General features: G+C 38.7%; 1 pseudogene; it reads right to left on the reverse strand.

Annotated features, from left to right (window-relative positions):
• Window positions 1-203: 203 nt before the first annotated feature.
• Window positions 204-595, reverse strand: LOC129085408 (40S ribosomal protein S15a-like; annotated as a pseudogene).
• Window positions 596-12,047: the final 11,452 nt, after the last annotated feature.

A 12,047-nucleotide genomic window follows, 5' to 3' on the forward strand; every position in this document is an offset into this window, starting at 1 on the left:
GATGGAAGATTTTTTTAATTTCAAAAAGTTGATCTCTGAACAATACAATGTAATAACTATTTATAGAATATCTGCATTGTATCAGGTATTATAAGTAATCTAGAGATGATTTGAAGTATTCAGAGAGTGTACATAGGTTACATGCAAATGCTACACCATTTTTTGCCATTGAAGCATTTTATTTGCACATTTGTATTACATCCTTAGAAATAGAATCCCAGAATTTTCCCTCCTGTGTGTTTTTATCTTGCTTCTTCATGGTCTAGGATGCCTACTAAGGTTGTCAGTACAATGAAACCAAACTGACAGGACAGAAGCAGTTTGTTCTAGATTTTTCTAGATCTTTGAGTTGCACATCAAAACTGGGGCTGATCACGCCACACTTTTTCAACCTGCCTTTGAGGTTCAGAACTATTTTCCCAGTTCTGCGGTCATCAATAATTTCAAATTCACCAATGTAACCATGCTCCATCATCACAGTTAGAAACTGGATGATGACTTTGGAGCATGGCCTGATAAGAACCTGGCATTTGCCTCTCCTTTCAGCATAGTTGATACTCTTGAGAGCATCAGCCAGGGCATTCATGTGCACCATTAGTGTGGCACGGAAAGATGGCAGAAAGAGCTACACCGTTCTATATAAGAAACTTGAGCATCTAAAAAGAGTGGTGTCCATGGGGTGTCCTGGAATTGTAGTGCTAAAAAAACAAAACAAAAAACTTTTCCTCTTACCTTCTAAGTTCTTCTAGCTGGGCTAATAATCAAACAAACAGAGACAAATAGGAGAAAAATCAATTTTTAATATTTGTGCACAGGGAATGTATATAAGCATGAAAATTCCAAAGACAGTCAAGTAAATGGGTATATATCTCATTTTGAACAGAGGATAAATGGGGGAGGGGGCAGTGATGGGACTTTAAAGGAAACAAATAACTTATAGGTAGTTGAGGAAGAGCAAAACATACATGGCAGGCCAAATTTTTGCTTCAGTGGAATATGAGGTGGTGTAGCTACCAGGTCCCTGCTTGGTGCCTTCTTATCTACCATACTTCACTCCAGTTAGGCTCCTAAGCTTTCTTTCTGGGAGCAGATTTTTCTATCTGAATCCCTTCTGCAGGAAAAGGAGAGGATCAAATGTTCTTACTCAGTCTTTTGTTTCTAAATAAGCACCTTAAAATTAATATCCCAAAAGACAGCTTTAGGGTGGCAAAACTTTAGTCTTCCTCAGTACCAATTCCCTCTGGACACACAGGGAAGACTGTACTATCTTGTCTCGCTTATTCCTCACAAAAAAGTCTCTGAGTCAGTCATGTGTGCTTACTATACAGGTGAGAACCTGAGAAGGCAGAGGATGCAACGTGCCCAAGCTCACACAGCAGATACACAACTGGGTCCAGAGGAACGTGCAGCTCCCGCTGTTCAAAACCATTGCCTTTCTATGCTTCTCTCTCCACTGCTTTTCCAAAGTTCACTTACCTTTTGCAATCATGTTTCTTTTTTAGGTTCATTGAAGGTGTTAGAGTAGATGATCTCTAAAGCCTGTACCAGCCACTTATTTCCTCCTTTCTCACTTCCTCTTTGCTGCCTTTCTAAAAATACCAATGATAAGAGGGGATCACTGTTGGAATTTGAAACAAATAAAGAGTTATGGTCAACCAAGGTTAAGGGAAAGGAAGATTTTCTGTTTTTCTCAAGCCATTTGAGATAATAAAAGAATGTAAGAATCATGGATTCAAGGAACAATGCTTTATTTTTTCCTTCCAAACAATTTACTTCCAATGAAAGTTCTGAGATTAAGCTCTAAAGAAAAATGAAGGTACAAAACCTAAGGTTGAAAACGGCTGTGACTTACAGTATAAAATAGATAGTTTAAGGTAATTATAACATTTTCTTTCCGATTAAAAAATGTTAAGTCAGAATCCTTGTAGGTGGTGATATAAAGCTCTATTATTGTTTGGAAAAAGTAATACAGTTGTTATTCACAATTAAAAAATAATAATGTTTCCATAAAACTTGCTCTAAAGAATTTTCACAAAGCATTTGTGTGATTTTTTTGCTATATCTATAAAGAATATAATAATACATATTGTAATTTAAATTAATTTTTGCTATATCTATAAAGAATATAATAATACATATTGTAATTTAAATTAATTTTTGATGCCAGGTACATGTTTGGCCCCAGATTTAATGAAGTTTGCTTGTGTCAAATACACCAAAACCCACGGGACTGCCAACCCTCTGCTGCTTCGAAGCACCTGGGACCTCCGCCGCCCATGTGTTTTTACTTCAGGGCCAATTTACCCCAGAAGAGCTCAAACAAGAGTTCTAAACTATATTGCTGCAACATTAATTTATCCAGTTGGCATGCATTTAAGCCACATGTAGACATTTTCATGATATGTGTAAATCCTTTATTAACAGTGTCAGCTATTGACAAATCATGTGTAATTCTGGTATAGAGGGAAACATCCTCATATGCTACACTGTGGACTTCTATGTCATTCAGGGAGAAAAAAGTGCACGGTGTTCAGGGTTCAAGGGCTCAGATCACTATGAAACGCATGAAAGGACCTTATTTAAATGACAATGGCCTGTGGATATCTCTCAGGCTCCAAAACTGCCCAGATTTGATTCCTAATCTGCAAAGCAATCTTCCTGCCGGGTGGAGGATGGCTCCTAGCCACTAGTAGCTCTGTGTTTTTATGTCTTAGACCCCAGAGGAGGGAGGAGCTTTGCAGCGTAGTTGCTGGCATTCTACCAGTGGTCCTGCAGGCCTCCTTACTAGTCTAAAGAAATGTGGCAACAATAGCTCTTTTATGGCAGTCCAGTGCCCACTGTCTTCACACTTTAAATGCTAGATCAAAATGAGCATAACGAATGGAGCTATCAAAGCAATTGGTGGAAAGTCCTGACTGGAAAACACTCACACATTGCACACTCCCTACCAGGGCTTTTCCCAGGGGAAAAATGTCCCGGAAAGGCAGATGGGACACAGCCAAGAAGACTGCAGCCTGCTCTGTGCCAGGTCGGCCTCTCCAAACTTCCATCTCGCTGAGTTCATTCTGGGAAGTCATGGGGATTCTGAAGCAGACAGAGGGAGGCTGAGGGGTGTTGGGGTTTCTCACATACCCCGGGGAGCACTGTGGCAGGGGACACCCCCAGGCATTATGTTGTAGGAGGGCCGAGAGGAGACAAACATTCAAATCCCCGTGGCGCTGAGATGGAGGGCGTAGAACGCAAAGGCCTGTGCAATAGAAGGTGTGAGTCAAGATGAAAGGAAGCTCACATTGAAATGAAGAAACAGTGAGCACTTTGGGGTTAGGAGTCAGATTCCCACCCCATGCAAATGCGCAGAATCAGCTGCTGAAGAAAGGAGCAGTAACCATGGTACTTGTAGGAACTTTACAAATCTGGTCTGAGAAAAACAACTCTGGGAAGTTGTTCTTGAAAGCGTAGTGGTCCATTTATCCCAAAGGGTTCACAACATCCCTTGAAAGTTTGAGCGACTGGTAAGAATTTTAAAATCCAACCCAACAAGAACCAAGCAGATCAGGAAGGATCACAAGAAATCAGTCACTTACAGACAAATGGAAAATTACATTGAAAGACACGATTTTATCACATTGCTGCAATTTCTGAAGAATGATGCAAAAGTCTTGGTAACAGATCAAACTGTTAACAAACTGTAGGATTTCTTGGTCAGGCACCGACTGACTACAGCCTACTCCAACTAAATAAATTAAATGAATTTAACAGTTCTCTGCATGAGCTCAAGCAGATGATGACACTCATTTTTCTAAATGGGAATCGCAGCACTTTGCTACGCTATTTTATTTGTTTCCCAGCATAGGAATGTGTATGTTTTAAAATACGAAGTTGAGAAAACTGATGTTGCATTTTCTGGGTTTTCTCATTCCACTTTCACTTTCCTTGCCACTGTCCAAATTGCAAGCTGGGAGGGCAGCTGGGTCTCAAGATGCTTTCTTGAACTTTTCCTCTCCTTCCTCTTGAGAAAGAAGCCCAGCCCCTGCCATCCTAGGTCTAGCTGGGGGCTCCCAGCTAAGCCTCGGCGTTCTCCCCATGAAAATAAAAACAATGGCACTTAATGTCAACGTCTGTGAAGGCTACTCTGAGACCGGCATTAATCAAGACACAAACGAGACCTCAGTAATTATTTCTGAACACAAATTATGACCATTGTATGAGCCACGAAAATAACCGAGCATCCATTATTTAGATAAATAGGAGAGACTGCTGCTCCTGTACTAATTATAGCTTTAGTCCTGCTGCAGTCTGCTCTACTTCTAAAAAAGATTTATGAAGATATCCAGACATAGAGTTATCCTGCCTCTTGCCAACATCGAGTCCAGAGTGGACCCCCACATCCTCAACCACCCCCTAAACTACGTACTATAAGCCCAGTCCTCTGCGTCCTTCCTAACACTCCCTTGCTGAGATGTTCCATGGTCCCCAGGGTGCCTTGTACATGCTGCAGCTTGTTGGACCATAGGGGTGTCCTGGTGGTCTTGATAGGAGACATAACCAAACAGTGCTTCAACTCCTATCTCTGCAGACAGCTCTCAATCTCCATTTCCAGCTTTGACCTCCCTTTGAATTTCACTCAAACTTTCAAGCATCTGTCAAATTATTCCCAGATACCATGCTGCTGGAAATCCAAATTCAGTTTGTCTCAAACTAAAGACATCCTTTTTTTCCCCCATAAAATCTTCTCTACTTCCTGGAGCTTCCATCTCACATAATGGTACTAATCAATTTTTAGTCTCTGAAGCTCGAAATAGGAAATAAAATCTAGAGAAGAATTAAAAGTTGTTGAGTAATCTATCGAGAACACTTAAGCATTTAACCAGCTGTGAAATTCTACTTGGCTCTTGTCCAAAAAAATTATTCTGACACATGTTAAAGATGATAGAACACTTTATTTAAGAAGGGACTGACAAATTACGTATGTCCTTTCATTACTCTGTTCCCACAGTATTTAACAGCATCTAACCCCCAATGTGTGTCGATTATTAAATGAATGACAATAAGTAAATGAACAGGCTTATATTCAAGTAAGTAGACCTGTTCTTTACATCAGCAGCATAGATTATGACTGTCTTTTCTAACAAGAATGAAGTCATTTGACCTCTCAGAAGTAAAAACATACCTTACTGCTGTCAATGATAATTTGAAAAGTTTAAGACAGTGCTAAATAAATGTGAGATTATGTCCTGTCATAAGTACTGGATCACTGGTAATGTAAGCATGTCTGGCTGCCTTGGAGAAGGTAACATAGAGTAAGAAAACAGGCTCTTCTGAAAAATCTGTATTCTAGACAGGTTTGACATTAATTTTATTGTGAGACGTTTTACTCTGCCTTTCAACTTTATAGGCCTCAGTTTCTTCATGTACAAAATAGTGTAGGGAGTAGGTTAAATTACCTTGAGCTCTATCAGCAATTCAATGATCTGTTTGAAACAGAAAACTTTGAATCAAATGGCAGAAATGATAGCATAAATCCAGACTTTTTTTTTTTTTTTTTTTGGTAAAATAGTGAGGGAAATGAGGTGTCTATAGTTATCCATTCAATTTACATAAAATGGACTTCTCTTTCTTTGTGACTTTTCTTTTTCCAGCCCCCCGTTTCCTGTTCTTTATATTATTTCACTGTCTTACAAATACTTCTTCTATGAGTTATATTTATCACATGATCCTGTGCTTATCTGTTCCTGCTGTACCCTTCCTTCTAGACTTGAAGTTTGGGGAGATCCATACGAGGTTGCGGACCACTGTAACTGATATACTACAGGAATTCAACACATCTTTTAGGACCAAATGAATTAATTAAAAAATATGTGAGCAAATAAATGGATTGTCACTGAGAACAAGACAACAAAAAAAGCATTTCACTACTTCACTGTTCTTAAACAAAAAAGACTTTATTAGTACATTTAACATTTTTAATTGTAGCAAGTAACATACATAACACACAATTTACCATGTTAACTATTTCCAAGTATACACTCACATTGCTGTGCAACCATCACCTTCATCCATCTCAGGAACATTTTCATCTTCCCAAAGGGAAACTCTGAGGGATAAAACAAAAAAAAAAAACAAAAAACACATGATCCCTGCTGTCACAGAGTTTATAGTCAAGTGGGGGAGGCAGAAAATAAAACAAGCAAATAAACAAAGAGAAACTCTGTCCCCATTAAACCCTAACTCCTCATTCTCCCTCCTCTAGCCGCTGGCAACCACAGGACATGTGTGTTGCTTCCACTTTTTTGTTATTATAATAATGCTGTTATGAAGATAGGTGTAAACTATCTGTCCGAGTCCCTGCTTTCAATTCCTTTGGTTAAATACCCAGACGTGGAATTTCTGGATCATATGGTAATTTTATGTTTATTTTTTTAAGGAACCACCATCCTGTTTTCCACAGGAGCCACGTCATTTTACATTCCCTCCCACAGTGCAAGAGGGTCTCTATTTCTCCACCTTCTCACCAACATGTTTTTATTTCTACCCTAGACATCCTAATGAGTGTGAGCAATATCTCATTGTGTTTTTGGTTTGCATTTTCCTAAAACTTAGTGATACTGAATATCTTTTTATGTGCTTATTGGCCATTTGTTATATTGGGTTGTCCAAAAAGTCCAAATGGTTTTTCTGTAAAATAAAAGACATATTTTTCATTTTCACCAATAACTTTATTGATTTGGATATTTTGAGTATGTTGGTTATCTCCTATGTGGCATAACATTGATTGTCCTCAACTAATGTCTCAATAATGTCTCAGTTTGATCCCTATCCACTTGAATTGGTCAACCCAACCACAGCACATTATCTATCCAGCAAGAACTCTCCAGCACAAAACTTCACAAACCACTTTTGACACATTTGGTCATTCAGAGCACCTTCTCCATATACTGCACAAATCTTTCTTTCTTTCTTTCTTTTCTTCTTTTCTTTCTTTCTTTCTTTCTTCCTTTCTTTCTTTCTTTCTTTCTTTCTTTCTTTCTTTCTTTCTTTCTTTCTTTCTTTTTTGCATTTCAGTTGTGTTTTAACCTTTCTTGAAATAATAAAGAATAATATGCCAAAAACATTTTGGCATATTTTCTTCCATCTTCAATATTAAAATGGCTACACAAAAATTCACCAATTTTGATACGTTGTTTTAAAATGCATGCTGATGTGACAGCTGTCACCATACAATCTAACAAAATTGTTTTGAATGAGGTTAAAGACAAGAAAACACTACTAGAGCCATCTTACAGTAAAAACCATACAAAATTTGTGACCAAGCCAATACTTTATCTTTGGATGAGTCCCTTGTGGTCATCAGCTGGGGATGATATCTGAACTCTTAGTCCTGCTGTGCAGATGTTATGTTACTGCTCCAAATGCTCTCCCACCAGCGTGTGTGTACATTCCTGACCAGCTGTCAGCTTGGTGCCGAGAGGCTTGCATCTACTGTCTCATTTGGTTCTCACCAAAACTAAGAGTGGTAAATGGTGGTGTCCACTTTATAGATGAAGCTGAGACAAGCTAAAGGACTTCTCCAAGATAGCACAACTAGTTACTAGCCCTGCTGGACACCAAACTCGGGGTGTCTAACAACAACATAGAGTGAACAAATCGTGCTCTCTATCTTCATAAACTTCACAGGCACTGACCATAGTGAAAGAGTAAAGCTCCCAAATCCTTTGAATTCTTTTTCCTATTTTGACTCACCTTAAGTAGGAGAGGACCCTGAAAAGCAGATTTATGTCCCAGGCAAGCGCTTTCATCGCAGGGCCATCCTAACCTGGACTCGTGCCCCAGGCACTTTGCTTTCGGCACACACACAATCTAAAACAGCTTTTTATGTTTTAATACAGATAGCCTTCCAGTTTGATTAATGTCATTAAGTAAAATGCTATTATGCATAAAGAATAAATAAAAGGACCTAACTTAGTACTCTCTTATTAGCCTTAGGGCAAGTTCATTAACCATGCTGAAACTGTTTTTGTATAACTTATGCATTATATATGTTAGCATAGTGCCATATAAAATAGATCATTTACCTAATTAATAACAGCAGCACCACCTCTCCTGCCAGGTTTAGGGATCTACCAATTTCTCTGATAAATCTAATCTTCAGTAGCTTATGCATGGGGCCACCTTCCATTAGGAAGCATATATTTGGGTTTGGAGAAGGTCACAGTGCCTTTTAAAGCAGAAAATGACTGAATCAGGATCATTAGCAGCTCTAAGTAATTCTGTTACTCAGTGTCCCCCTCAGCCCCTTTGTCACCTTAGAAGCTGTGCATCTGGGTTTGAAATCAATTTCCTGAGCTGCTTTCTTTTCTGAGTCTGCTGGTTTAGCAGCCTCATTGCATTTCTTTCAGGCCAAAGAGTATTTTTTAAAAAGATGCTGCAGATAATTTTCAGAGTTCTATCATGTGAGGTTTTTTTCCTAACACCTCTTAGTCAGCCCTCTGATCTCTGAATCTCTGAAGTAGGTCTCCCCTTGATTTCTTTTTTAATTACCCTGGATTAATTCCATTAAGAAAGCAGTTCATTGCTTTTTAGGGTGTCTCTCTAATAGCATACAAACCAGTGAAAGAGTTGCGGCACACGTCTCCCCACATTTCTCCAAGAGGAGGTCTTGACCATTGGGGAATAGAGCTGATCAGCTTAACGCCTGGAAATTAGCAGGGCTCAAAGGTTATCCATACAAAACACCTTTTCCTCTCGGTCCCCCATGGCACCCAAGTTCCACTGTGGATGTATCCTCTTAAAAGCCTAGACTTTATCAGGGAAAATAAAAGATGAAATAGCACGTGAACAGAGGTCTGGCCTTCCTATTGCTTCTCAAGGTCGCCTAGCAGAGAACTACAGGGAGCAAGAAATTTTGCTGAAAGAGACATTGCCCTGGGGATCCTGAGACAACTGAAGGTAGCATGAGATCATCGAGTTTTTTAGAAAAATAATTGACACTTGTAGAACAAAGGGTTTTATAAGAAGATATCATATAGATTAGAAGATAAATTTATAACTTCACACATTGGCCCAGCATTTATTTGGTGGCCTTCCTACAAATGACCTCATTGTACAGGAGGGCACAGAGACATGTGAATAATTTTTTAAATGAAAGGGGGTAACTGTGCTAAGACCAGTGGAGGTCACTGACATCATGCAGTTGTGTGAAATGGTAGACACTGAAAAGCATTAAACAGGTCTTTTCAACAAAGGACTGTCTGTCCAATAGGGCCTGACCACCGGTGGCCGTGGCCATTTCGAATGGACATGTGCAGAGGCAGACACGGGATATCTGAGTTTTCATAGGAAAAAAAAAGAAGAATGTAAAATAAGTCATTTAATACTTTTATATTGATTATGCAATAAGGTGATAAGATTTTTGGATACACTGGTTAGATATATTATTCAAATTCATTACACGTGTTCCTTTTTTTTTTTTTTTAACATTTTTCTACATGATTATAAGAAAAAGCTAAAAGGCATTTGCGATTCCCATAGTGCTTCTGTTAAACGGCCCCCATTTAGGACATCTCAAACCTGGAATGTGATCTGCTTTGCATGGCCCTAAAAAAAGACAGAGCACCCAGCCTTTCTCAAACTAACTGGACCTCTAAACTCCATTTTGTAGAACATTTCTATATCTTCCTTGAAATGGCCGTTGCCCACAATGAACAGTTTCAGAATGCTGTCATGATAACATTTCCATCCTTGGCTCAGTTTAACTCAGGCTCCACTCCCTGTCACATTGCATCTTCTGACAAATTGACAAATCCACAATGTTATGTGTACTTGACACATTTGTTAGCTGAACAGATTCAGCTGAGACCTGTGAGGCAGATCTTGCTGGTGATGCATTTTATGATAATCAATGTATTAATTTTATAATTAATTGGTTAATTTTATAATTAATTTTATAATTAATTGGTTAATTAATATTCTTTAAATAGTAAGCCACCAATACCTTTCTAAATATTTGCACATCTTTGTGGATATTTAAACAATGAGAACAAACATCAAATTAAAATTGCTACAACATAACTAAGACTACCAAATCTATTATGTAAAGTTATTTTAAATGCTTTAAACATCATATCATAGGAAAAAGTGTAAAATATCAAATAAATTCTAAGAGTCTTTATTAGAAACCCATAGTTTAATGGTCTCAAAAATAATAATATTTAAATTAGTCTTCAAGTAGGAAGTGCATTTGTACAGATGTTGAGTGGAGCTGGAGAGTATATCAGGAAAGTGGAATGAGCAAAGACACAAAGGAAAAGCCTCAGGCACATTTAGGAAGCACAGGGTTGGGGGGAACAGGGGGCCTCGGCCTACGTTCACTCAAAGCCGTAGGAGAAGGGGGCTCCGACTCTGCCAGGCCACCCCCAAACGACCTGGGACTGTCACAGCATGCGTGGTAATGTGATACTGCAGCTTACACTTTGCAAAATTTCATGAGAGATAAAGAAAAATGACGCATTCATTTTTTAGGAGATTAAAATAAATATTTTGTGCCACAAAATATATAAGAAGAATGTTTTGTGTGTTTTGGAGCAGGAAAAAAAAAGCTCTGAACGTTTACACAGACATCAACTGACAAACTAACGTATTGACACATTAAGTGGGAATGACACTGAAACGTGCAAATTATGTTTCTTTTTAAATGCATGCAGATTTCATCCTCAAAGTAAAAAAGACCTTAGCACAAAATGCTTGGGATTTTCCTGAACCGAAAATGTTTTCAGACAAGCTTGAAGGAATTTACCTCAATCTTCTGTAGTGTGCATTAATTTCTACCTAAACCACGAAGAGTAAACTAGCTTGAGAATGACTTATGGTGTACATGGATTCTCCTTACAAAATGCTACTTTTCACAAAGCCAGCTGCAACAACGATAAACCAACGATCTAATCTGTCTCTTTAACTGGTTTTAGATTATTAAGTCAGACCCACTGGAGCCTGGAATGACTGAGTTGGGATGGGCTGGGTTGGGCCTGCTTCTGGGTCAGCTTCTGTCCAAATCCGTCTTCTTTACAAAGCTCCTCAACAGCCACTGAGATCAAAGAACCGGACTTTGAGGTCAGACTCTTGGCACCTTTTCTTACTTGTCATGGGTTCTTCGCTGAGTTATCCACCCATTTGTGCCTCAGTTTTGTTTTTTTGTTTTGTTTTGTTTTGTTTTGTCTGAACAAACATCATGATAACACTCCTCATATTAGTGTGCTAACAGCTTTGAATGAGTTAGTAGACACAGATCAGTTACCATGGTATCTGGTATATGGCTGATGCTTGATAAACCTCAGTCTCCTGGGATAATAAAATGATGGGATAGCCTAGCACAGGGTTGCCCGATAAAACACAAAATGCTTGGTTGCATTTAAATTTCAGATCAACAAAGAATAATTTTTTTCTCTAGTCTGAGTATATTTGTGCAATATTTTTTTTTTTATTTGCTGACTGAAAACTTCAGCTGGAGCCATGCTTTTAAAATTCAGATTCCAAGGCAAAGAGTGCCAAGAGCCACAATTTCACCCACGAAGACATTTATTCTGCCTTGCAGTGTGGCCTATATAATTCACAGGACCCAGTACAAAGTGAAATGGAGGTTCCCTTTTTCAAAACGTGTTAAGAACTTCCAGACAGAAGGAACAGAGCATTGCATAAAGCCAGTGCCTGCGAGATAATCTAGGAAGCGAGCCCTCCTCCTGCCTTAGACAAATTTCTCTAGTGGAAAAATTTGAGAAGCTGTGGGTGATTTTTCCTCTAAGGTTCTTGTAAAAAAAAAAAAAAAAAAAAAAAAAAAAACCCAAAAACATTCTTTGATTTTTTGGCAAAGTGCTTCTTCTGCATGGAATTCGGTGTTTCTCTTCTGCATTGCTAGACTGTGAGACTGGAACAGAGAAGACAGCTCTCCTGTACTGAGCACTAGCAAGCCACAGTTTCTATGCTCACTTTCCACCTACACTGCATTTAATCGCTACATGGTTTCTGAACAGTGAATATTGTCAACCCCCCACCCC

This window comes from Pteronotus mesoamericanus, unplaced genomic scaffold, assembly GCF_021234165.1.
Source record: "Pteronotus mesoamericanus isolate MK-2021 breed Mesoamerican mustached bat unplaced genomic scaffold, CSHL_Meso_final scaffold_232, whole genome shotgun sequence".
NCBI classification, from domain to species: domain Eukaryota; kingdom Metazoa; phylum Chordata; class Mammalia; order Chiroptera; family Mormoopidae; genus Pteronotus; species Pteronotus mesoamericanus.